Source organism: Triplophysa rosa, linkage group LG7 (assembly GCF_024868665.1).
Source record: "Triplophysa rosa linkage group LG7, Trosa_1v2, whole genome shotgun sequence".
Lineage (NCBI taxonomy): Eukaryota > Metazoa > Chordata > Actinopteri > Cypriniformes > Nemacheilidae > Triplophysa > Triplophysa rosa.
The window spans coordinates 21,197,398-21,222,871 of NC_079896.1; the positions used below are offsets into that span (position 1 = coordinate 21,197,398).

At 40.3% G+C, this 25,474-nt stretch overlaps 1 protein-coding gene across 2 annotated transcripts in view; it reads right to left on the reverse strand.

Moving 5' to 3' along the window:
* tmem198b (transmembrane protein 198b) overlaps positions 1-15,867 on the reverse strand; it is a 31,581-nt gene extending 15,714 nt beyond the window's left edge. Inside the window, exons 1-2 of one of the 2 annotated variants that reach the window (XM_057337086.1) lie at positions 15,448-15,867; positions 14,819-14,903 (exon numbers count right to left, since the gene is read on the reverse strand). The gene's annotated coding sequence lies outside the window, so the exon portion shown is untranslated. The remainder of the gene's footprint in view (positions 1-14,818; positions 14,904-15,447) is intronic. The other variant, XM_057337087.1, reaches the window with a different exon arrangement.
* Between the last annotated feature and the right edge of the window lie 9,607 nt (positions 15,868-25,474).

Here is a 25,474-nt window from a genome sequence, read left to right on the forward strand (position 1 = left end):
CCACTGGTATAACTAACAACACTAGCTAACACAGCTGTAGTGAGGAAGGCGGGACGAGAGCCGTGGGTCAGGAAGGCGGGGCCGGTGGCATGAGTGATAATGAGTATCAGCTGTACGCGTACCGGTCCTGCATGCCTCACGGAGGAGATCGGGAGCATAAGAGGACGAGCGACAGGACTGTCGACGAGAGAGGACCGGGCCCGGATCGTGTAATGTTTGCTTTATGCTTGTGTGGCCGGCAGTCGACCGTGAGGTGACAAAAACACCGTAGGCTTGTTTGACTTGATGCGGCGCCCCAAGATCCAACAGGCGGATGACAAAGTACCGTGAGAGCGATTCGAAGCAAACTTTTTATGGTTTTTCGAATCGATCTCGTGGTACTTTGATGTCATCTGCCTGTCGGATCTTGCAGCGCCGCATCAAGTCGAACAAGCCTCGTGTCTAAACTGGATGAGGCGCGCCGCAATCAGTGTGGAAAAATTTTAAAATTATAGTGGGTTCTAATGCGTTCTATTGTCTCTTGTTGCATCGCACCGAGTCCGGTGTTGACACGGTGTTAGAGGGTCTATAAATTAAACTGAATTAAATGTAGACATTTAAATAGACAATGTTGCAAGACGTAAACAAAACGGTCACTCCCTGAAGCACTTCCTGTTATAGGTTTTTATTTTATATATACAATTAAGTCTTATAGATGTTTGTTTCACATTTCAATTCAGTTCTAAATCTGTTGGTTGTTTTTTGTTCTAATGTTTGTGTAGTGATAAAAAACTAAAACAAGAAGTGCTTTTTGATCTTTGGTGGTTTATATCTTGTAAAATGGCCAACATATTATTATAATTATTATTATATAGCCGTTATTAATTGTCACTTTAAATGAAAAGCCTCAGGGAGGACCTTGTGGAATTAGATACATTAATATCACAATATTTACCATAAAAGCTGTTTTGACATGTATTTTGATGTGCATTGTGAACAGCCCAACATAAATAACTGGCTTCTTTTCTATTTTCTTTGTGATACAAATCTTGAGATTAGCTCTGCTCACGACAACCCCCTTTGAAACAAGACAGAAAATTCCTGCCTGTGTCCAAGAGACAGAAAGATCCATATGGAGGGACAACCTTGATCATTATACATCGACCCAACAGTAATGATGACCTTCCACTTCCTGTCTGTGAGCATAACAAATGAAGATTCAACCCATATCTGCAGTCGGCCAGACTGTATACTGACCAATAAAAACACATAGCAACAGACCAGGAGCCAATCAGAACTGTTCTAGCTGGTGGGGCTCATTTAAGTGTTGCTGTAGCATCACCACTCAACTGCAACCTGAGGAATGAAAACAAACTAAATACACATACACTTAAGTTATTCAAAAATCCCTTGTGTTTATGCACGGAATGCAGCTAGTTTAGTTTAGCTGCAGCAATAGTTTAGTTTAGCAATAGGCATCATATATCCTATGGTCACATACATTGACATGTAAAAAGCATGACAGTCAATATGTGTGCATAACAAAATGTGCTTAGGATAGTGAGGGTTACCTGACTGTATAATAATCAGCAAACTGATACTGAAATTTTGGATCTCCCCGTGTGGAGCTATTCATGTGACAGTATGACTAAACAACACTTTTTCAACTCATTTAGAAGGGCCCTTTGAAATGACTGTCTCAGAAAGTATAGGATATGACTTATTCCAGGAAGATCAGGGCTCTAGAGTGCGACCAATTTGGTCGCACGTGCGACCTTATTTTTCAATGGTGCGACTAAAAAAAATCTGAGGTAGCACCGGTCCGTCCGTTATTTTGACGGATTACAATGAAGGCAATTTGTAACTCCCCGTTTCCCTTCATTAGAGCGTGATATGCTATCGAAGGGACATGCGTGTTTTCTCCTGTCATTGTTACTGACTAGACATATGTGATGCGATCTGGGAAAACCAGTCGGATGTCGCGCTGGGACGAGGGAAAGACAGTTCACCTATCAAAGTAAACCACATAACATGAAGAATGAAGGAGTATCAATGCACATTTCCCGCCAGTCCTGTGTAAACTACGGCATGCAAAGTTTTTTTATACAATGTTTTCGTGAGATGACATAGCTCCCCGTCTGCAGCACCGGGAGTTATCCGATCGCAAAACATACAAGGGATGATCAAAAGTCCAGACACTATGCACATGATAAACAACGTAAAACTTGCTTCACTGCTTATTAGTTGTTGTCCGTAATGTTTGCTAGTTTCCTTGTGTAGTGATAATGGCAGAGCTCTCGTTCTTTAAGTGTGCCCTGCACCATTTTCCTTACTTTCGTTTTATTCAAACGGTTTTGTACAGTATTTTTAGACTTCAACACTGGGAAATGTTTTTTTATTAAATTGTTATTAGAGTAAGTCTTTTACTACTCTAAAGTGACTTTTACTTGTGATACTGGACTGTTGTGATTTTATTTTCATCACTTAACTTTAAACCCGTTTTCCTCCCAATTCCGTTCCTGAAAATCATAGCGCTTCAGCCGACCTCAGCCATAACTTTTGTTACATACACAAGGTATGAGCAAAATAAAAACTGATTTGGAAAGGGCTTGAATATGGTATCAAAAACTGTAATATATAAATTTGCACCATGTGTTGGGTTTTCCCAGATCGAATCACATATGAACATAAACATTAAAACATTAAATATATAAATGAATATAAACAACAACGGCTTTATTGGGCATTCAGTTGTATTAAAATACAACAAGTTCCGAGACGCAAGTACAGTGTGATGACGTCACGAACATACTAATTACCACCTAACGCCACCTTGCACCATAGTGACGGGTAGTAATAGATTATGACAGATTTTTTACGAGCCTGTCAGTCAAAATGACGGACAATAACCTCTGGTGTGTACGTTTGAAAATGCGTGTGCTGCAGTCAGACAGAGAGGTGAGGAGCCTACTGTATAGGCCCGTCAGTTAAACAGAGTGGATGTAGCGCGGATGATGAGAGAAGATGAAAAGAACGATTAACAACTTTTTCGTGAATAATGTTAAGTTAAGGCCTGATTGGTCCGAAAATCATAAGCAATGCTCTGACACGGAGCCATCAACCTCACAGGTTATCTTGAGATGTTTTAAGTTTAAATTTCAGTTCAGTGAAGCACTTTAAGCACCAACACTTTTTCAGTAAGTTACCTTTCTTGTAGAATTGTGCTTCAAATAAAGACCTTTATGTTGACCAGATTGTTAGTTAATCATTTACAAGTCAATTTTGCCTATATGGACAGCGATTTAAAAAAAGTGAACTGGTAAAACTGGTGAAAATTTGGGTGCACCTAACTTTTGTGAAAAAGTTAGGCGCACCAGTGCAACCAGTGCAAAAAGTTAGTCTAGAGCCCTGAATATTCCTTTCACAGACTACATGCATGAAAATTAAGAAAACGCTTAAAAATGGACACTTACACCCAGTGGCGGCTGGCCAATAGAGGGCGCTAGGGCGCCGCCCTCCCTGAGCTACACACACAAAATAATAATTATATAATTTTTTAAAATGTACATTTGCATAATGTAATGTTATAGATAATCATCTGTGGAAAATATATGTTTTCATCACCAAAATATGGCCTCTCTGCACGTCTCAATTTCAGCTTGAGGGGCGATCGAGAAATCGCCCACAGGAGGCGGGTCTTTGTAGAATTTAGTCAAATCCTGATTCAAGATATACATATATTTAAAATATTTAATAAATATTTAAAATGTACCCAATCAGCGTCCACAAATCTTATCGGAAATGGGAGATTTTTCTGTCGCCCCAAACTGCTAAAATCAGGGCTGGCCTGTAGTGGCGCAATTTCCAATTGTGTGACAATGGCGGGCTCAGGTAATTCCGGACACGAACCTAACTCTGTAAAATCTCTAGTCCAATGTACGTTTGAGAAGAGAACTTTGTCAGAAAAACTGAAGGTAAAGGAGCTGGGTCCAGATCAGCCTGACCTCTTAATCAGACAGCAGACAAGCGAAAAAGGGAAGAAGCTTCTCTTCCCGTTGGTACATGGAATAAACAGGTAACTAGATGTTCTTTAACTTTGTTGCTTGCTGATATTGTTTGCTGTGCCAGTGTGCCACAGCTAGGGTTGCCAACTGTCACGTATTAGCCGGGACGTCCCGTATATTGAGCCTGCCTGATTTGTCCCGTACGTGACTTCCCATGTCCCGTTTATTGACTGCTCCGCGGATTGAAAGAACAGCAGCGGTGGTGATCAAGACACTTACGAAGGATAATACTGAATCGTTTCTGAATCTGCAAAGCATGCATCAGTCACTCACACGCTCCCTCAGACATCCGCGTCACACACATCGCACGCAAGACAGAGAGGCACGCCAAAGCAGAGTGTTAACAAACTTCTGACAGAAAAGCACATAGCAACATGAATGTAGTTTGTCTGTAGGACATATGCACATAGTTTGTTACCCAGACGGACGCGTAGTCTACTATTTTATTAATTTATATCTGAAAACAGAAAAGGGAAATATATAAATGAGAACGGCTTTATTGTGCATTTAGTTGTGATAAAATGTTAAAAACTGTACAGTACTGTATGTAACTATTTAGAGAGTAAACGCAAATACGCAATGACGTCTTGCCTATGCTAATTAGCACTGCTGCACAGATCAAATTTTGTCCCGTATTTCATAGTAACAAAGTTGGCAACCCACAGCCCCACCTCAAAAAAATTTCACCAGCTGCCACTGCTTACACCGTGGCTACACTGGATGCGCACATCCAGTGTGGACAAAATGTAAAATTATAATGGGTTCTGATGAGTTCTATTGTTTTAGACACGGTGTTAAGACTGCCTTAAACCTGGCTCAGATTACAGGAGTTTTAATATCCTGACCGATTATAAAATCTGGTTGCAGCACACACATAATGAGAATCTTGATTGATTCTCTTATTTAAAATCATAACCATGCTCAAACAAAATATTTGACATTTCTGTCACATCACACACTACAAAATCATTTTAAGATTATGGTACAAGAGGACACGTCTCACGTGATTTCACCAGAAAGCATATGTAAATAATATGATGACATGGGGACATCCAGTGGTAGTATGATATGTCAACTGTGCAGGGATGTTTTGTTTCTGGTAGCAGTTAAATAAAGTTGTGTGAGGAAGCATCAGCTGGTGTTCACTATGTAAAACACAGAACACAATGGACATTGCAAAGAGACAATTTTAAGGACATATTATAGAGGTATTTGTTGTTGCTACATTTCAACATGCTGATATGATCGGGGCGGCCCCGATTGTTCTCGGAGCTGATCGGGATGTGTAAGATTTGATCTGTGAATGCCTCACATTACATGATAATCTGGACCGAACATCGGACCCGATCGAGGCCATGGATAAGATTTTTTCAAAGATTCTCAGGAGGGGAAAATCAGGGTAAAATCTGGCCGAGAATCCTGTAATCTGAGCCAGGCTTCAGACTACAGGATTCTCGGACAGATTTTTAAATCTTTAAAATCCATCTTTAAAGTAGCAATCTGTTGACTTTTATTTAAATTAAAAATAAACAAATTCGTTATTGAGCAAGTAGAATTTAAAAAAAGTGTCTAAATTACCATGATTCACATTGGTAATCTTATTTTTTATTTAGTTATTTACGCCATATCAGCACTAAAGGCTAATAACGGTAAATTTAGTACAGTAAATTTATAAAATTGATTTATAATTTGAGTTACTTTATCAGGTATGATATAGCAGTTTGACATCATTTACTGAACCCCACATAAGGTGTGTATGTAAAGAAACCTGCAATTTATGTTTTAAACAAAGATGGCAATATAGAGCCAAGTTACAGATTGCAACTTTAAAAAAAAACAGAACAATTCTAAACCTGGATTGACAAAGCAAAATAATTTGACTTGCAAACTCCTGATTTGTTCCATATGGCTCGACCATGACAAAATATTATTTCCAAAAATAATTTTAAAATTATGTAAATTTGCTAATAGCCTTGATTTATGACATGGCACTAATGGTCACAGATGTCAATTATGTCAAGTGACTGCTTATAATGAAAGGATAAAATTCAGCATTGAATTTTAGAAGTAAACAAATGGCATCATAAAACATCTTTCAGTGAGGTTTTATACCGCTGAGATTTGTGACCCACTCTGAAATAATCACTTTACAGATGTTTACCTGACATAGACATGACCACATTCAAATCGACCACACCCTATCTTTACCGGTCGTGTTGATATTCTAACTTCATGCCTCGCCTGTTATTTGCCAGTGGGACGGACCCACATAACTAACCTAATCTGACACAGCTGTTTGGGATGTCTGCCTTCAATTTATCCCATTGTTTGTGTTTGACTTCCCTTTTCCCTGGACTCTCGCTTTATTTGAACCTTTCTCTCTTCTGTAAATCGTTTTTCCTCTCCAGCTTGTTAATTACCTCCATCTTGACATCCCTTTACTTGGCACTTCTTTCCATTTACACAGAGAAGCTTTGCTTTACTCATCTTCAGCCCCTTGAGGCATTTTAGTGAATATGTCCTCTTAAAGTCATTCACAGCACTGATGGCTGCCATTTCACACCCAAATGCACCGCGAGTTGCCACCTTGTCATACAACGCCATGCTTATGTCCTTCAGAGCAACAACATAATCAGATTACTGACAAACAATACAGTTTATGATTCATTGGCTGCTGGTCCACTATTAACCCTGTTCTGCTCACCTACACAAACACACACACACACAAAATGTGTGAACAGGAACAGGGTAATATGTTGTTGAATTTGTGAACACACACTGAATTTATCTCACACACACACGGACACTAATGTGTTTACCTCAGATTTTGCTTTGTTTTAACCCCTTTCAACAATCCCCACTCCTCAAAATCAATCAGTGTTCCTACTTTGCTAGATACGGATATTAGGATCAATAGTTTAACTATGGTGTATGCAGTAAAGTACAGTAAACACAATTTTACCATAGTTTCATTATAGGAACTATAGTTTAACCATGATAATACAAATGGCACGGAAGGGACGGAGTGAAAGAGAGAATAGAAAATAATCTTATTAATGTAAATTAAGAAGTGTACTTCAGATTTAAAAAAGGTTAAGTGTACAGTGTGTCCCCATTAAGTTCCAAAAAGCAACTGACTCCAGATTTTCATGTATAAATAACTATGGGCAGTCATTTGTTTGTACTGTGTGATTAATAAAGCACTCAATGAGTGGCACTACGCGTGGTATTTGGCCACTGAAACCGACCCAGCACCACCTGCTACACCCCGTACAAGCTGTCCAGTCATACCCATCAGCGGGACCTTGTCTGTGGGCTACGTTCTCTCACGACTCCCTTAGTCACCCACACCCAGCACCAATCATCTGAGGTAACCCACCTACAGGACTGTCAGCAAGCGTTGGCTGCAGATTACATTGTGTGAATGTGTTTTAGGCAGTGTCGTGATTAGAATACAGCCAGTTCCTGAACATTCTGGCTGATGACTTTAACAGCGTGTATGTTCATCTGAGCCTGATGCGTCACCCCTCAACAAGTTCAGGATGTATCATAATGTTCCCTTCGCTGGTCCAAATTTCAGCCTTCGTCTTATTCTACTCTGTTTATCTTATCCAACCGTTCTCTTTTCCAGTGCTGCCCATGAAATGTATATTTCCCTCACACTCTTTGTTTCATCCAAGAACTGTGTAGTGTCGAAAACGTCAGAAAACACGTCCAGCTATAAACCTCAATCATGTCCTCTCAAAGGTGCCAAAAACATCACTATACGTTATCTCTCCTTTAAACAAACAAAAATACATTTTCTCCATCTCAGTCTATCCAGAACACACATACAAACTCAGACATTCAAGCACAATCGTTGACATTTTCTAGATAGCGCTGATCGCACAAACATCCTATCGATACATTTTCCACTAACAGATTTTCATGAATTGGAAGGTACTCTGCGACACGGACTGCTTCTAAAATAGTCTTCCGCCTCGGCCAAACTCTGCTGGGTCTGTTTGTCCCTCATCCCAAATCCCAGCGTGGAGTTACAGAATTCCATTCCGGAAAAGATCAGTGTGAATGTGTGTGTAGGATGAACCTGGAACGTTGCCCAAAGAAGAACATTACAGCAATGAGCAAAATGAGAAAGAGACCAAGAGACAAACAGAGAGAGTGTGTGTGTGGGGGACAAAGATGGGACCTTTACTTGCATAACTGCATCATAATGAATCAGTCATGCTCTTCTCTTCATCCCCACAGTATCTGCTGATGTACGGTGAAGAGGAAACGCAGGCCGTTTGTGCAGAGAACTAGAAAATATAGTCGGTTTAAACATTTTTTAAACACTTCAGACAAATCGGACTGAAATGCAAAATCTGGGCGAGCGATATCTGAATGACACATAAATGAATCTTTTGTACTTCAGTTACAAAATGGCAAACTGTGGGCCTCCCGGGGAGACAAGAGAAAAGGCAAGAGTGAGATCATACATTTGACATCACATGGTTTGGTGCACAGGAAACACATTGTTTAAAGCAACAAAAAACTTCAAAGCAGAAACAGCAGTTGGAACACAGCTGAAATGCCAGAATGGGTTGTTTTCAAGCATACAGGCAATTCGTCAAGGTCACAGGCAATGGACATAGTAAGTCAGTAAAGCTTCTACATGAAATGTGAAAATGACATGACAGATGTGCAGGGTAAATACGCAATATGCAAAAACATCAATTAAACAACATTAAAGTCCCTGTGAACCAAAAATTTGCTATAGTTTATACTTCCGTATTCTGACACTTTTCAGAGTGAAACAGAATTTCAAATCAGAAAATAGTGGGTGTGGCTTGCATTTTCCACTGCGAATACACCCTTTTCACATGACGTCACGCATCATCCTTTCTGCCGCGAAGCAGTGTATCGTTACTTCCGCTAGCACTCCAGTTCATAAGGTGGCGGTAATGCACCTATAAACTGGTTTGCCAACCGCCAGTAAAACTCAAGAAGAAGTTACTTCCGCTAGCGCCTCAGAATGGAGTTTACCAAGTCCCTTGCACATCTGCCACAAATACTGATAGTTGATGTACAACGTTGTGACAAGCAGAGTGGGACGAGAGAGATGCTCGTCATCACTCGCGTCACCGGCCTCGCACAGTTCCCTCACGGCCCTCGTCCCGCTCTGCTTGTCACAAACGTCTAGTAGACAAATTTTAGCTAACGACAAGATCAAAGCTAGAGAAAGGATACAAATTCTTCGTTGTTTGATTATGAAGGTAAGTGTTTTCTTTTCTTTTTGTGTTAGCGAAGGTGCTAGGATAAGTAATACGTGTTCTGTCAGTTTTTTTCTCACTATTGTTAAATTCCAGCGCGACGGCAAAACGGAAGTTCTTCTTCTTGTTGTTGTTTGTTGTAAGACGGATGTTATGATACACTGCTTTGCGAAAAGGCGGAAGTTAAGTGACGTCATTGTGAAAAGGGTTTATTGATTTGAATGTATAAAAACAGTCGTTGCATTTTGAAATGGAACTGGCAGCAGACTGACAGTTGAAGGGGAGGAGTTAACAGATGCTCCGCCCAAGCCGACTAACTTGCATCACTAGAGGGCGGAAGTGCAATTTCAGATTTAATTTAAGATTATCAGGGCACATGAATTTAAAAATTGTGACCCACACAAATAAGCTATTTAAAATAAACGCTGCAACATTTCATGGAAAAATAGGAATTGTATTTTTTATTTCATTGGGACTTGAAACACCCCGATGTCGATGACTCGTAACATGAAAGAAGAAACATGATTATTTACATGAAATGTCCTCAAATGTAAAGAGTCACACAGGGAGATATGTAAAAGTCCTTTTCTTGTTTTTCAGTTTAAATTTCACAGTGACTTATCTTTAAATTACAAAAAACAATTTTAACAATTTCGTACTTTAAAAGTACATATATAATCTTGTTGAGCATTTTAAAGATTTTCAAAACAAAATATATCGTAATTCATACCTCTTACTTCCAAGAATCGAAAATTTCATTTGTAATGTTTTAATAAAGATTTCATAAAATAAGTATTTTGTGTAAAAAAATATTGTCAAATGTAAAATATATTTGCAATAAAGTTTTTTTTGCGCATTAACCATCTTGGAGGTTTTTACTGCAGCATTTGTACAATATATTGCTATTAAAGATTTACAGGGTGGGAACTCTGCATAAGAATGACCAACAGAGGCCAAGGTCTAGTTTTACAGAAACTCATCACTCCAATCACTGATCTGGTCATGTAAATGCCTTGGTTGCTATAGAACCATCTGGAATTAGGTTCCTTTGGTATCACCCCTGTAATCCTGCCCAAGGAGAAGACTGACGGAGTGTTCAGGTCTATGTAAAACAACAAACGCACACACATACAGGTGTAACTAGCCCTGCATTTAGCCTACAAGAATGAACTTAAATCATGTGAAAACTTAACACTGTCATTTGTATTACACACTGTTACACAATCTAGTCACTGTGAATGACACATAGCATAAGACAGACGTATAACACTAAACATTAAGTTGCGTGACACAATGGCTTTTAATTGCAACGTGTAAAAAGTCCCAAAAATGTCAGGGCCGCTTTTCCTAAGGGCAACAGTCCATTTGGTCTGCTGCATTGCCGGCAGGTACAGCACTGAACTCCCATACCACAAATAAAATATTAACAGTTAATAAGTAACAATAGCAAAATTAAAATACACTGCCCATCCAAAAAAGTCACACAATCCAATATTTCATTGGACCACCTTTATGCATTCGCAGTGGCATCGTTTCGATAAGCTTCTGCAATGTCACAACATTTATTCCCGTCCAGAGTTGCATCCAGGCAGTGCATCCATCGATCAAAGAACTGCTCGACACGGCTCCGTGGTCTTAACAAAAGGTTTTCTGAAGCAAATCGGTGCGTTTGTTTAAGAGACATATCCATATTGACAGCACTATTAACGTTGATGTCTATAGCTTCTGTTATCCCGCGGCTACACGTGAACGTCAAGCAGTTCTTTGATCGATGGATGCACTTTTTGGAGCTTCAAAAAGTCGATGCCCATTCACTCCCATTCTACCGCTTGGAAGTAAAAGGATACGTGGTATTATAACTTCCGACTGCATTATTCTTCAAGATTAAAACCATATTCAGTTAGTTAGGATGCCTTGAGGGTGAGTAAAAATAGGGAAATTTTGATTTGCCGGTGAAATAGCCCTTTAAGGTCTGGACTCTGTGGTGACCAATCCATGTATGAAAATGATGTCTCATGCTCCCTGAACCACTCTTTCACAGTTTGAGCCCGATGAATCCTGGCATTGTCATCTTGGAATATGCCCGTGCCATCAGGGAAGAAAAAATCCATTGATGGAATAACCTGGTCATTCAGTATATTCAGGTAGTCAGCTGACCTCATTCTTTAGGCACATAAAACGTTGCTGAACCTAGACCTGACCAACTGCAGCAATCCCAGATCATAGCACTGCCTGGTGGGACTTTTTTTTGGACAGGCAGTGTATACATTTTTATACTGATATGATATGTGGTCATCAAGGCCCAAAACATGTTCGGTTTTAAAGCGGGGATTTAATGCTGTTTCATGCATTCTGACTCCTTTACAATGTTAAACGTGCTGGCTTCTCATGCTTAACATTGTCAACTAGTCAAAAAACAAGTTGTATGTATTTCTGTGCTCGTTACACTTCCCACAAGGTTGTATAGGTTTCAGAACGTTTTATTCGAACATGAAAAACCGTTGTGTAACAACTTTTCTTAGTACCTTATTGGGTAATTCTCCTGGAAAAGCACACCCACGGCAAGGCGAAAGATATAGCTTCGCCAAACGACGAGCGATAGGAAGACCCGCTTACCATCAAGATTGGCTGTGCTGTGTGCCTGCAGCTGCAGCTCGTTACTCTTGCCACAGTGAGAGAAGTTGAGGTGTGTTTGTTTGTTCACGGCATTCCAGTGATGGATGTTATATAAACAGTGGATATAACGCTGGATTTGCAGGTCGTTTGAAACTGACACAGAGCGGTCCCAGCACTAAAAGATGCCGGACATGAACCGCACGCGGTAAGTGAAACCAAGTCATATGTCTGTGTTTTGTTGGCAATCGGCGCATACGTGCATAATGTAAAAACACGAACTTATAGTGAATCAAAACAGTTATGCAGGGATAATGCGATGATGTATTGTGTGTTCGTGATTTAGTTCTTTCCCCGCACACCCCCAGGATGTCGTCTGTTTTCGGAAATAATCGTACAGCTGTATCTATCTTTTGTAAATGTGATCGAACTAAATACTCTTCGAAGATACGAAGTATGCAATACTACTCTATAGGTACTCAAGATTAATATGAGATTGGCAGAAATTTTGCGTTCAACCGGACCTTTAGAATGTGAAGTTGTGCAACATAATGAAAGTACTTTCTTTTACATTCTGGTCCTCAAATGATGTCCAGAGAAATTAAATACGGGCGATGTTAAAAATGGGACGCAAAGGAAATTTACCTGACAAAAGAAAAACAAAGAGGCTTTCCTCAGATTACCACACCAGATTTCACTACAATGTTTGGCTCCATCCAACAGCTGAACACAAGCTTTTAAAGCTGTACTACTACTGCTTAAAACAAACAAGTTATGGCACTGTTCACACCAGTGAGTATCACAGCCAGCTAGGGAAAAGTTTTCTAGTAAACAGACTTGATCAGAGATGACAGGCCTTAGATGGGCAAGCTACTGGTTTAACAAACACAGACATCAAATCCCTGGTGCATACAGTTTTAGTGTTTCATTTATTCTGTAATAGATTTTAAACTGATATTCAGATGATACACCCTATGAATGCCAAAAATAAACACATTACAGGCAATAAGATGAAATATTTGTTCTCTCTATGAACCTTAGGCAGGGTAGACACAACATTTAACTTGACATCTAATTTTTACATTTTGTCCTGCAGAAGATTATGGAAAAGACATAATTTGCTTTTACACCCTCATTGAGCAAGTTTTCCAGGCATAGATATAAAAACTAGATGCCGCATTAGCATCTGTTTCTATGGGACGCAATACGTAGGTTGTCCGCGTGTTGTATGATTATGAAAACATATTTATTGTTGTGTAAACTCAAAAAGGTTATCCCATTTTTCAGAAATTTAAATCAGCGTGGTTTTCACAGCCATGGCTGCGCCGTGGGGAGTGCCGTCAGTGGACCTTTCCAAGATGGTGGACACGTCTACGTGCCTGGAGCGCTTGAATGTGGCATCTAGTTATATGTGTCTATGGTTCCAGGACAGGTAGCGCATGGCACATGTAACACTAAGGATACGGGTTCAATACCCAGGCATCAAACATACTGGTAAAATGTACGATGGTACACGTACAATGATTCTGGTTCCAAAAATGTCCTGTTCAATACCATCAACTGTTTACATTTTTCAGAAATACAATGCAAATGTGATTACTAGTTCAACAAGTGTGTTTGTGCATGCTGTTATTTAATGAGATTTCGCACCACATGTGGCTTAAGTTTAGTGGATTAATAGCATTATGACCTCACCCCCCTCCGCCTTCTCTGTACGCCTTTGTCTTTTCTCTTGCGCCAACTCCGTAATACTGAACGACCATTGCACAACCAAGCTCAAAAATCTCAACTCTGCAATCAATACAACTGTTGCATAACATAAGAAAGACTGAAACACAACAGACTGTTCGTGACTTCTCAAAACAAAGGCGTTTCCCGAGTTTGCGTGTGTGCACGTGTTTTCATGTATAAACATGTCCACAGCATATAGAGAGATTAGTTATGGGTTAATATTCCTGTGAAATGACATCTGACTCACTATGTAACTTATATTTATAGGTGTAATCAGGTGTTTCCCTTGTAGAAAGTACTGTTAGCCAAAATATATGTCAGTGCTGATTCATCACTGATTTATTTAGAAAATGTGACGTTAAGTTGATATTAAAGGAATAGTTCACCCCAAAACGTTGTCATCATTTACTCACCCACTTGGCATTTCAAGCTTGAATTACTTTCTTTCTTATGCAGAACACAAAAAATGATATTTTGAAGAAAGTGGGTAACAGAACAATGGCGCTACCCATTCACTTCTATTGAATAGACACAAAAACAATGCAAGTCAATGGGTACCTTCGTTGTTCGGTTACCAACATTCTTCAAAATATCTTCTATTTTGTTTTGCAGAAGCAAGAAAGTCATACATGTTTGAAATGACAAGATAGTTCACCCGAAAAGGAAAATTCGGTCATCATTTACTCACTATCACTTTAAAACCAAAAAAAAAAAAAAATGCACTGGTAGATATGCCAGATGCATCAATGCTGCTTCCCTAGATGTGACCCCTATTGAATCAATACAAATGAACCATTTATTAACAATGTTATTAACACCTGAAATCTGACCTAAGCATATGATAATAATATTACCACAGACCTGAAATTATAATAATCTAGACAAATCATCCACCCTATTAAAAAACTCAAATGCATTGTGCACACAGTTGTGAGTCATAATGGTACTGTTTAATGTGATGCTGTGTCAACAGGAATGTACCACTGCGATCAACTGGGTGAGGTGTCACTACTCAATACCAAGTGCTCCAGGACACCTTTCACACAAGTTGAAGGCCAAAAGGACCATCAGATGAATAAAACTGGTAGCGCAGGTGCAGCACACCATGGTCACACATGGTGGTTAATTATCAGATGCATGACACACACAATGCACTACAATGAAAACAGACATTCTCACCACATCCAGTGTGATATACCAGGTGACGTATGGTGATGTCTATCTGTTGCATGAGAACACGTTATCTCCCATCAAAGTACACTCTCTGTAACAAAACAAAAAAAAGATCGTACTTGTGGACAATAAAATAACCACATCAAATGCGTCTTTTAATAAACAAGTGAACATATAGCGACACAGAGCCGGTTCGCGTGCATGCGGCTATTCCCGTCAACTTCGTTTGTTTCGTGCACTTGAACATGGCAATTCGTTTCTCGTCTGGCACGTCAACATCCCGCTGCTGCATGTAAACAGAGGTCACGATCACTTTAACCCGCAGGCATTAACTCACAAGCAGCTCGGTGGGCTGAATCAACGATACAATGTAAATGTACCTTAACATATCTATTTGCACCGGTGGCAGGCTAGATATCGTGCGCGAAGTAGGCCACGGTATCAATTCCACGGTATGGTCACCTTTAAAACCCACACGCATATCATCCTTATGCTACTGACATACAAGATGACTGCACATTTACGACAGCAGTCTTGTCATCTGCACGAACTGCATTGTCATGGAGTTAAACTAGCCTTACGGAACGAAAACATTAATAAGAACAAAGAGTGAAGACGTGGCCGAATGCGCTCACCCTAATCGCGCTTCAGCATCCTGCTTCTGCCTGATCCCAGACCTGCGTCCGACAGTCTGATCTAAACAGCCACATTCCAGTCGTATCGCTCCAGGCCAGCTCACTTGAGCCCTGTTCGGCTCACTTGTTTGTCTTGACACAGAGCTCCGGTAATGTTGCCGAGGTTGCCACGACTCCCGATCGGCTTCTCGTTGGTCGTGGGTGCTGCCAATTAGTCCGCGCATTGATTATGGCAGATTATTATCCTCGGTGACTAACGCGATACTGTGAAAGCGCAATGGCCTATATCACACATCCATATAAAAGCGACTGCAGTGGGATGCCAGTCGCTGTTCAAAAGGATCTCAAAAACACACATAAATACGGTTGTTACCTACTCACTGGGTCTGGGCGGACCGTATTTGGCTCGCGCACGAGCAGGCGGGGTCAGAAAGATGTAGGGCACTCGACTGCTGCTAGTGGATGATCGTGTATTTAAATGAAAACTAAGCAGAGACAAATCTGTGGGATTCATTTCGATTAATATGAGTCTTTAAATCTATTGGCATTATCTCATAAAAAAGCTCATTTCATATTTGGGTAATCCGTGTCTGTAAACAGCACAACTGTTTTGATTGTTTTCCTCATCCCTAGTGGACTACATTGATCACTTACATCCAAAACCCCAAACTTAGATTTCCCCTTAAACATTTATTTTTGTATGTTATATGCTTTTATTTGTGTAATCGATCTTTGTTATGTTATAGAGTTCATTGCCCGCTGGCGCAATGCATAGTAGATCCCAAATGTATTTAAACTATTAAATTACTTTATCAAGAATAATCAAGATAAAGGAACAAGCATCAGTATTACATTTGTGAGCATCGGCTTAATCTCTCATTTAATGACATACTCAAACATTCCAGCAGACAGTGACGTGGGGCAGATGTACTATACCGCCGTGGCCATCTAGTGGACAAAAGGTTTATAGCATGCAGTGAAAGATATACATTTTGAGAGAAAATAAATGTCTTTTAAATGTTTGCATGAACAAATAAACAAATTATTGAGCCTGAAACCTTTGTGTCAGTAGCCTAAATCGTATACCATTTAAGTACCACCATGCTATAATGAGATCCTTGTGCTTGTATTTCCTTTCTTTGTTTGCTTAAGTAAACATGTAAGTTCTTGGTTTACTGTAACGTTCTGTACAGTTACGTTGACCATTTTAGTTAACAACATAAATACACAGTGTGTTTTATTTACAGTCTCTTAATTTGCATATATTAATCCACCTTACATGTGCACAATAATGTATAATTATACCTTTACCTATTATATGTATAATTATACCTTTATTAATGTTTTACTTTTCAAATTAAATTACAAAAAACGTACACTTTTTCACAATATTCTATGTTTCTATTCATAGCTTTTTTTTTACACGTGACACCATGCAAAGTTCTTGCACTGTCTTATTTTATGCCAATCACATTACGGCACTGAAATCCACGTCATTTCATGAATTATCCACATGATGGAGCCAGAGTCCTGCTACAAGATTGTAAATATTGGATGGGCCTACCTATTGCGTTCGGAAAGTACTTATATAGTTCAATTATATTTTAAGCATATTTAAACGTCTCATTTTAGTGAGACCAGTAACTTGCATGAACTTACTCAGAAAAGTACTGCTGTACTCAGAACAGGTGACACAGGTAAACCTTATATTTTTCTCTACATATTATCAGTTATACAAAATAATGTTAAAGTAATAGTAGATATCATTTAGGCGACTCTTTTATTTCAGGCGCCTGACCTGAATCAGGAAAGAAGAGACATTTGCAAGTGTCATGCAAATTTGATGCAAATCAAACCCGCCCTGCGTGAAGCAGAGAACAACCTTCCTTGTAGTCGTATTTGTAATTTGTAATGTCTAGTTGATTCGAAAACCATTACGATTCTTCAAAAATATCCGTATAACAGATCTGGGATCCGACATTTGCATCTACAGCCTTGGAGGCCCAAACATCACTAAAAGCAGGACGAACCATCATACCCCGCCCCTCGGTCAACATTGACCTGCTCTAAAGTGCGACAGGTGCGTGGAGAGCCATCAGCACCTTTACATTTGCAGGAAAAGGAGAGGGGGGCATGATTTTTGCCGACTATAAAAACCCGTAACCGGCCGAGTTTATTCACTGGACCTGCAGGTGCGGAAAGGAGCATTTCTGCTGTGGCAATTCTTTGGATCCACCTTGATATGAAACTACAACGGTAAGCCAGACAGGTAAAAACAGTATTTAGTGTGTTTTTTATTACACTCCAATGCATTAGAAAAACACTTAAACCAATATTACTAGCATTTTGCTAAATATAAATGAGATAATGCTAAAAAGTCTCTTGGAAAAACATAGTTTTAACTTTACTTTTCTTTCTCAGGTGAAAGGCCTCGTCTCATATAAAAATGAAGCAAACAAAAGGCATTGAAAAATGTTTTTGGATTTTCCAACGGTGTACCCTACAGAACTTTGATGGCTAAAACTGTACTTGCTCTACGTTGAGCCACACGCACAATACATGTGTATTCAGTTTTGTTCGTTCGGCTCGCGTTAAGCAAGTGCAGAACTTCTGCAGCACCAAAGTTCTCCAGCATCGTTGAATTCAAGTGGATTTTGAATGGAAATACCTCGAACACTTTGGATGAGGAAGCATATTGCACGTGAATGAACGAATGAATGCATGCATTTATTGCTTATAAAAGAAACTCACAAAATTAAATGTTGGTTTAATTTTGATCGCTGAACACTGTGAATGCAGAATGGGAAAATGAGAGCCCAAACCACCTGAAGCTCTTTAATGTAAGACATAGACAAATGAGCGTAAAATGACTGATCAGCCTGAAATATTTGTTATGTTATGATTTACAACCTGTTCTACCACTCAATTTTTTATCAGGTAAAGCAAATATGTTCTTCCTCTTTTGAGCTGGTTTTAAACGAATGCACACTTATCACAAACTAATGATGTGTGCTTGCAATATTTATGTAGCCTACTTTAATGTAATAACAAAAGCCAAATAAAATACTTCTTAACACTTAACTTGTGTTGAGTTATCACTCTCAAGCTAGTAACAGCGGAGGCATATGGTTACTATGGGAACCTAGAAGTTAGTAGAGAGCTTGATGTGCAGTGGGGGTAATGGGTAATCTGTACTAATAGGTAACAGGTTAAACATTAACTATATGAGCCTAGAGCCTCTCTTCCGTCTCCATCTCCCGACCATCTGTTCCTGGCTGCTTCACAGCCAGTCACAGTGGACTCTATATCTCTCAAGTCAAATTCATTCAAATAAATTGCCTTTCACTACCCACTTTTCTGGATAACACACACATGAAGCCATTCAACATCAATGGCTGTTCTCGGGTCAGCAGCACACCTTTATATCATTTCTCCAGGTCAGGTTTGTGTAACTCAACTGTTATGATGTAAGGTAGACTACATAACGTTCGATAAACACAACTGATTTACACTACTATGTATCTTTTTATTTTATATGCACTACTTATTATATACCTCACAGAATATATACATGGCAATAATAATAAAGCAGTTTAAGGAAAAGAGAGCATCATTGTTTGTAGCAGATGTTAAATCAGAGGGCCGTTATTAGATCAGAATTTTATGTTCTGCTCTGATGATGTCGAACGTTACTTCAACTAGGTGCTTCAGGGGCCATGTGTTTCAGCCAAAGATCTTTACAATACCACTAATGAAATATGCAAGTGCCTTTAGGCCCTCTCACAGCCTGGTTGGTTAAAAATAATCCTAATATAACAAATTAGTATGAGCAATACTGAAGTCAACATTCAATACGCAATACTCTTTTGTTCGGGTTAAGTATTGATTGTGTGTGACAAACAAACATTAACACAGCTACATAAACACATGAACACACACACGTACATGAATTTTATATTATATACATTGTAGTATTATATACTGTATATACAGTACATTTGATATATTATAGCATATACATACACACCTGCACTCACACCCAGAAATGCACACACAAAGTGCATAGTAAAACAAACACAAATGCAAACAAACACTAAAAAAACACAAACCACACAAAGAGGGAGAGAGAGAAAGAGAGAGAGTCAAAGCAAATTTGATAGTGATGCAGATGTCTGAGTTAGCGCTGTCAGGACCCGTTTTCACACACAGTGGAGGATTAGTTTCCATGGTGCCAGTGAACATGTGGCAGGTGGTTTTTGGCCCTCAGCATTGTACCACCAGCAGAAATAAGCACCACAGAGTACATGTCAAATTTACTTGGAGACGGAAGGACATACTGAAACAAGTAAAGAAAAGCGCAAAAAGCTTATTTATATGAACAAAAATGATTCCAATCCACATATCTACATTGCAACTTCCCTGTCTGTTGCATTTACATAAAAGATAGAATCTTTAAAATGAATGCAAATTCAAAATTTGGCAGTGAAATTGATGTAACTGTTGTGTGCTTGTATGGCAAGCATTACGTGTAGACCTCATCATCTTCAGACGCACAGACGAATATACATAGAACCAAGGCCAGGTGACTGGTTAACAGCCCTGGATTTGTGCGTCATCCGGGCAGCTCTTGTTTTCCAGAGCTTACCTGACAACATGAGGATGTTAATGCCGGTTCACAGAGACGCAGAACGAGCAAAGGATAGAGAGTGTTACCATGGAACAGATGGATTTATGAAAAACACACACCTACACACGTGCTCAGCGCTTGCATACTAAACCGACACACGTGGAATGGGAGGCACTAATAAACATTCATCACACACACACACACACACACACACACACACACACACACACACACACACACACACACACGGGTATAGTAGCACACAGACAGCAGGAGTGGGGGCAGATGTGTAAACAGTACCTGTTTGTTCTATGTGATGCCTGAATGGATGGATAGAGAAGTGAGAAGCAGATGATGGTCTAGTTGGAACACTGAGCAGGGCTCCATGTATTACCATGTATTATTATGCCGTGTGAGCTTCTGCGGGTGTTTATGTACTTTTACACAGTAATGTTGAATTACCACATTTTTACTACAAGATGTGAGCAGTAACTTATTTGTCTTAAACTGGTTTACAGGGCTGACTCATTGTTATACTTTGAATTGTTATCTGTGTGTCAGTGAGAGTAGGTTGGGCTGTGATGTAAATGGACTAATTTCACTGTGAAATGAAGGTCGTAGTTATACAGGGTGAGATGTGATCAGCCTGCGGCCTTCACTGAGCTCACCATTAAAGAGAAAGGCCCCCATAAAGTATACATACATTTATTTCTGTAAATACAACATCCATTAATAAAAACATATTTGCCTGAGTTTGATCACAACATATTACAACATAAGTTCTTGATGTTTCACCCATTTAAAAACGATATATATAAAATTTCCCATTATGTACTTAACAAATCAATTGATTTATACATTACACCAATTAATATATACAAATCAGTTTAGGCTGGATTTCTGTTGTGAGAAGCAGGTGATTGTGTAATATAATATGTAACATATATAATATATATATATATATAATATAACATGTGTGTGATAATGTGTGGCTGGTAAGAGAAATTATATTTGAATGATGTTTAAGTATTAAGTTATTATAGTTTTGTTTTCAGTTTTATTGTAGTTTGCTGAATTTTATTGATATTATGAATTATCTTATTTTTCATATTTTTAGTTTTCATGTTAATTTTAGTTTAGTTTTAGCAAATGTGTTACAGTATGTGTTTTTGGTTTCGCTATTATTGATTTGTTTTTATTTGCTATAAGTAGAATTTATTTTCACTTTAGGTCCAATCACAATTTTTGTGCCTCAGCTTAAATTTATTTCAGTTAATTACTGACACAACATTTTAAAATGTTGCTTAGTTTAAGTTTTTCAAATAATATTTAGGCCAATAGAAATGTTTAAAAGGTCCAATGTATAATTTCTGGAGGATCTATTGACAGAAATTCTATATAATATACATAAGTTCTTCAGAGGTGTATAAAGACCTTACATGAAAAAGCGTTATGTCTTTATTACCTTAGAATGAGCTATTTCTATATACATGCACCGGGGGTCCCCTAATATGGAATTCGCCATGTTTCTACAGTAGCACTAAACGGACAAACTGATTAGCCCCAGATTACATGCACTCCGTTAGCTGCTCCGGCAGCCGCAATTCCCTCCCTCCTCTCTCTGCCTCTGGCCCACCCTCACTTCTCATTGGCCACCGCAGCAGCCATGCCGGTCCCATTCAACGCCCTGGTTCTGGAACCACCCCCCGTCTCCGGCAGCATCAGGACACAGATTCTGGCAGAAGCTCAGGCTGCTGGCAGCGGAAGTAGATCCCCTGCCAATGCCTGTCCCTCCTTATTCAGAGCTGATCTTCAAATAAACCACCCTCTAAAAACCCTGCTAAATGCCTCTCTCAACTCCATCATCCAAGCCGTCTCCCCCAGGACCCTCCAATCCTACCTGACAGCATGGAGGAACTTCAAAACTTTCCACCACGTTTACAACCTCCCCTTTCCCGATTTTTCTCTTCTCACCATCACCTGTTCATCTCCTTCCTCAACACTGTCAAAAACCTCCAAGTCTCCAGCTCCCAAGCATCCATGCTCATCAAAGGTATTCAGAGAGTCCAACCCTCCCGACCAGACGCAAGGCAACCCATAACACTAGAAGTATTGACAAAATGCGTTTCCACTCTCCGCAGAGTCTATCACTCTATGCATACTGCAAACACACTCGATGCCATGTTAATCCTGGATTTCTTCTGCTTTCTCAGAGGCTCGGAAATCTCCAACACAACCAACTTCGATCCCTCAGCTCACCCCACCATCTCCAACCTGTCAGTGATCGATTCGGAAACAATCTCATTATTCATGCAAGACAGATAAGGTCAGGAGAGGCCACTTCATCTACATCTTCAATCTCCAGTCCCCAATCCAACCGTATCAAACCCTACTAACCTACCTTTGTTTCAGAATCTTCATCCGACCCCCTCTTCATTGACGACTCAAACCACCCTGCCACACGCTTCTGGTTCCAAAAACATATCAAAGCTGTTGTGCTCCGATCCGGCATCCCCGCAGATTACTTTTCCAAACATTCCTTCTGCATAGGTGCGGCAACCACACCGCCCAAAAGAGCCTCTTACAGCCTCAGATCAAAGCGCTCGGCCACTGGTCATCAGAGGCTTTCAAAAGTTACATCTGGTCAGACCGATCCCTCATCAGAGAAGCCCACCGGACCCTCATCACATGAATCGTGTAGCACCAACCATTCAACCACTGATCAAGCTTCTACTGTCCTCCACCAGCCAGTGTCGCCGCAGCGACAGCCCCCGCTGGGGCCCATGCTTCCATCTCGTGCTCTGCTGCAGCAGTCACCAGTCCTCCAGAAGCCAGTATCGCTGCAGCAACCGCCCCCGCAGGGGCCCGTGCTTCCCCCTGTGCTCTGCCCCAGCAGACACCACTCACCCAGAAGCCAGTACAGAAGAGTGGCAGAGAAGAGTAACCCTGGGTCTGTGCCTCTATTATTATCTACATACCCCATCCGTCCTCCACGCCCTTTGGTGAGTTACATTCAGAATAGCTCTGTTACACAAACCCCTTTTCATGCTGATGTTCTGCTATCCACATCTGATGTTTCTCTCACCGTTACAGCCCTTATCGACTCAGGGTCGGCCGGCAACTTCATCTCCGGGGTCGTCAAGTGGGGTCGTCAGTGTCAATCATCCTGCTTTTCATCTCTGATCAAGATCCACACCCAAAAACCCCAACGTGTCAATATGAACTCCACGTCCATTGAAAGCACATCTGAGAACCTGTCCATTGCTATACCCAAATATTACAACCAGTTTCAAGACCTCTTCTGTCCTGCCAGGATTACCCAGTTACTTCCTCATAGACCATGGAACTGCATGATTGACCTCAAAGAGGCTGAGCCAGTGTCCCATGAAAAATCAATCCACTCTCCATACCCGAACAGAAGGCCATGGAGGAGTACATCGCCGAAGGCCTCAAACAGGGATACATCCGTCCTTCTCGGTCCCCTGCCGCTTCAAGCTCTTCTTTGTGGCCAAGAAGGATGGAGGTTTAAGGCCCTGTATAGATTAACGAGCACTTAGCAAAATAACAGTTAAGTTTCGCTATCCACTTCCCCTCGTCCCAGCGGCACTGGAACAGCTGAGAGGTGCGTGCATCTTTACCAAGTTGGACCTCTGCAGCGCATACAATCTGGTGCAAATAAGGAAAGGTGATGAGTGGAAAACAGCTTTTGTGACTCCCACCGGTCATTATAAGAACCTTGTAATGCCATATGGACTTGTTAATGCCTTGTTAATGATTTCATGCACGAGGTTCTCAAGAGACTTTTTGCACTTAACCGTGCTTGTATATATTGATGATATCCTGATCTATTCTTCAAATTCCCACGATCATCAGCGCCACGTTGCGGAGATCCTTTAATGCCTACGAGACCACCACCGCTACCTTAAAGCAGAGAAATGCTGTTTCCATCAGCCCTCCATACAGTTTCTTGGATACAACATCTCAAAAGAAGGCATTTCCATGAACGAGGGGAAGGTGGCAGCCATAAGCAACTGGCCAATACCCACCTCAGTAAAAAATCTTCAAAGCTTCCTGGGCCTTGCCAACTTTTACCGCCGCTTCATCAAGAACTACAGCTCCATCGTCCTACCTCTCACAAACTTCCTCCGAAATAAACCTAAATCCCTGTCCCGGTTTCCCTTGGCCCGAACGCCTTCAAACACCTTAAGAAGAAGTTCTCCTCAGCACCACTCCTCAGGCACTGGGAGAAAACCAGTTCTTCCCGAATCCCTCTTCCTCAATCCCATCCGTTGGACCTTCAATGAAGCCATCACCTCTGACAATTCCCCCAAAAACCGACCGCTGGGGTGCCCTCCAAAGCAGATGTATGCAACATCATCAACTCTGTTCACAGTTCACTGGGCACTGGCCACCCAGGGACCAATGGAACTCTCTCGCTTCTCAAGGACAGCTTTAACCTCCTGGGTGTGACTGTGAGCTTGTCATCGGGGTATCATCCGCAGTCAAATGGGCAAACCGAGAAAGATCCCAGAAATCGGGAGATTCCTCAGAACATTCTGCCATGACCACCAGGAGTCTTGGAGCCAGTTCCTCTGCTGGGCTGAGTACGCTCAAAACTCCCTTCGTCAACCAGCCACTGGATTATACACTATAGGCGTTGTGAGTTTGGTCACACGTCACCTCAAGTGTATGTGTATGTGTGTGTGTCAGATGACCACTCCCTCCATCTAAATCGGGGCTCCATCTAATCAGCTAGGAAATTTCACCCTAACAGTAATTATGATCCAAATAGATCATATAGAGTAAGAAAAAATATGTAAATTGGAGGAAGAAAATCACCTGGTTTATGTGAAGGATTTTGTGAGATTCAGCTAACTTGTAGAGCCCTTTACTGTATTATCAACACAAGGAAGATACAGATGTAATAAAATATAATTTATTAACAAAAGATATACAAAAAAACTACTAAATGGTACTAAAATGCTAAAGGATAGTAAGGTTGAAAGGTAAAGTGCAGAGAATAGAAAATATAGATGACTGATGAATGGCAGAATGTTTTGTGTTTCTAATAAGGTGAAGACCTTATGTCTACGTAAAACAAATAATTGAAGAATAATCTGTTATCTGATTTTCAGCTATGCGATATCAAAGGCAACTAAAACACAAACAGGTAGAATACACTAATGCCAAGGTCTCTGGAAAGAGGTTTGGGAAAAGGGGAGACTTAAAACAAAGAGTTTCTGCTGAAATGGTACTTTATCCCTTTTCAGATAAGGAGGAGATTGCATTTGGCGCTTTCCCATTCCAATGCTGTGATTGGCTGAAGTCAGAGGAGGCTCACTCACCATTCCTTCTCTGTATGGAACTCATTTGCATAGGATAGAGTACAGTATTCAACTG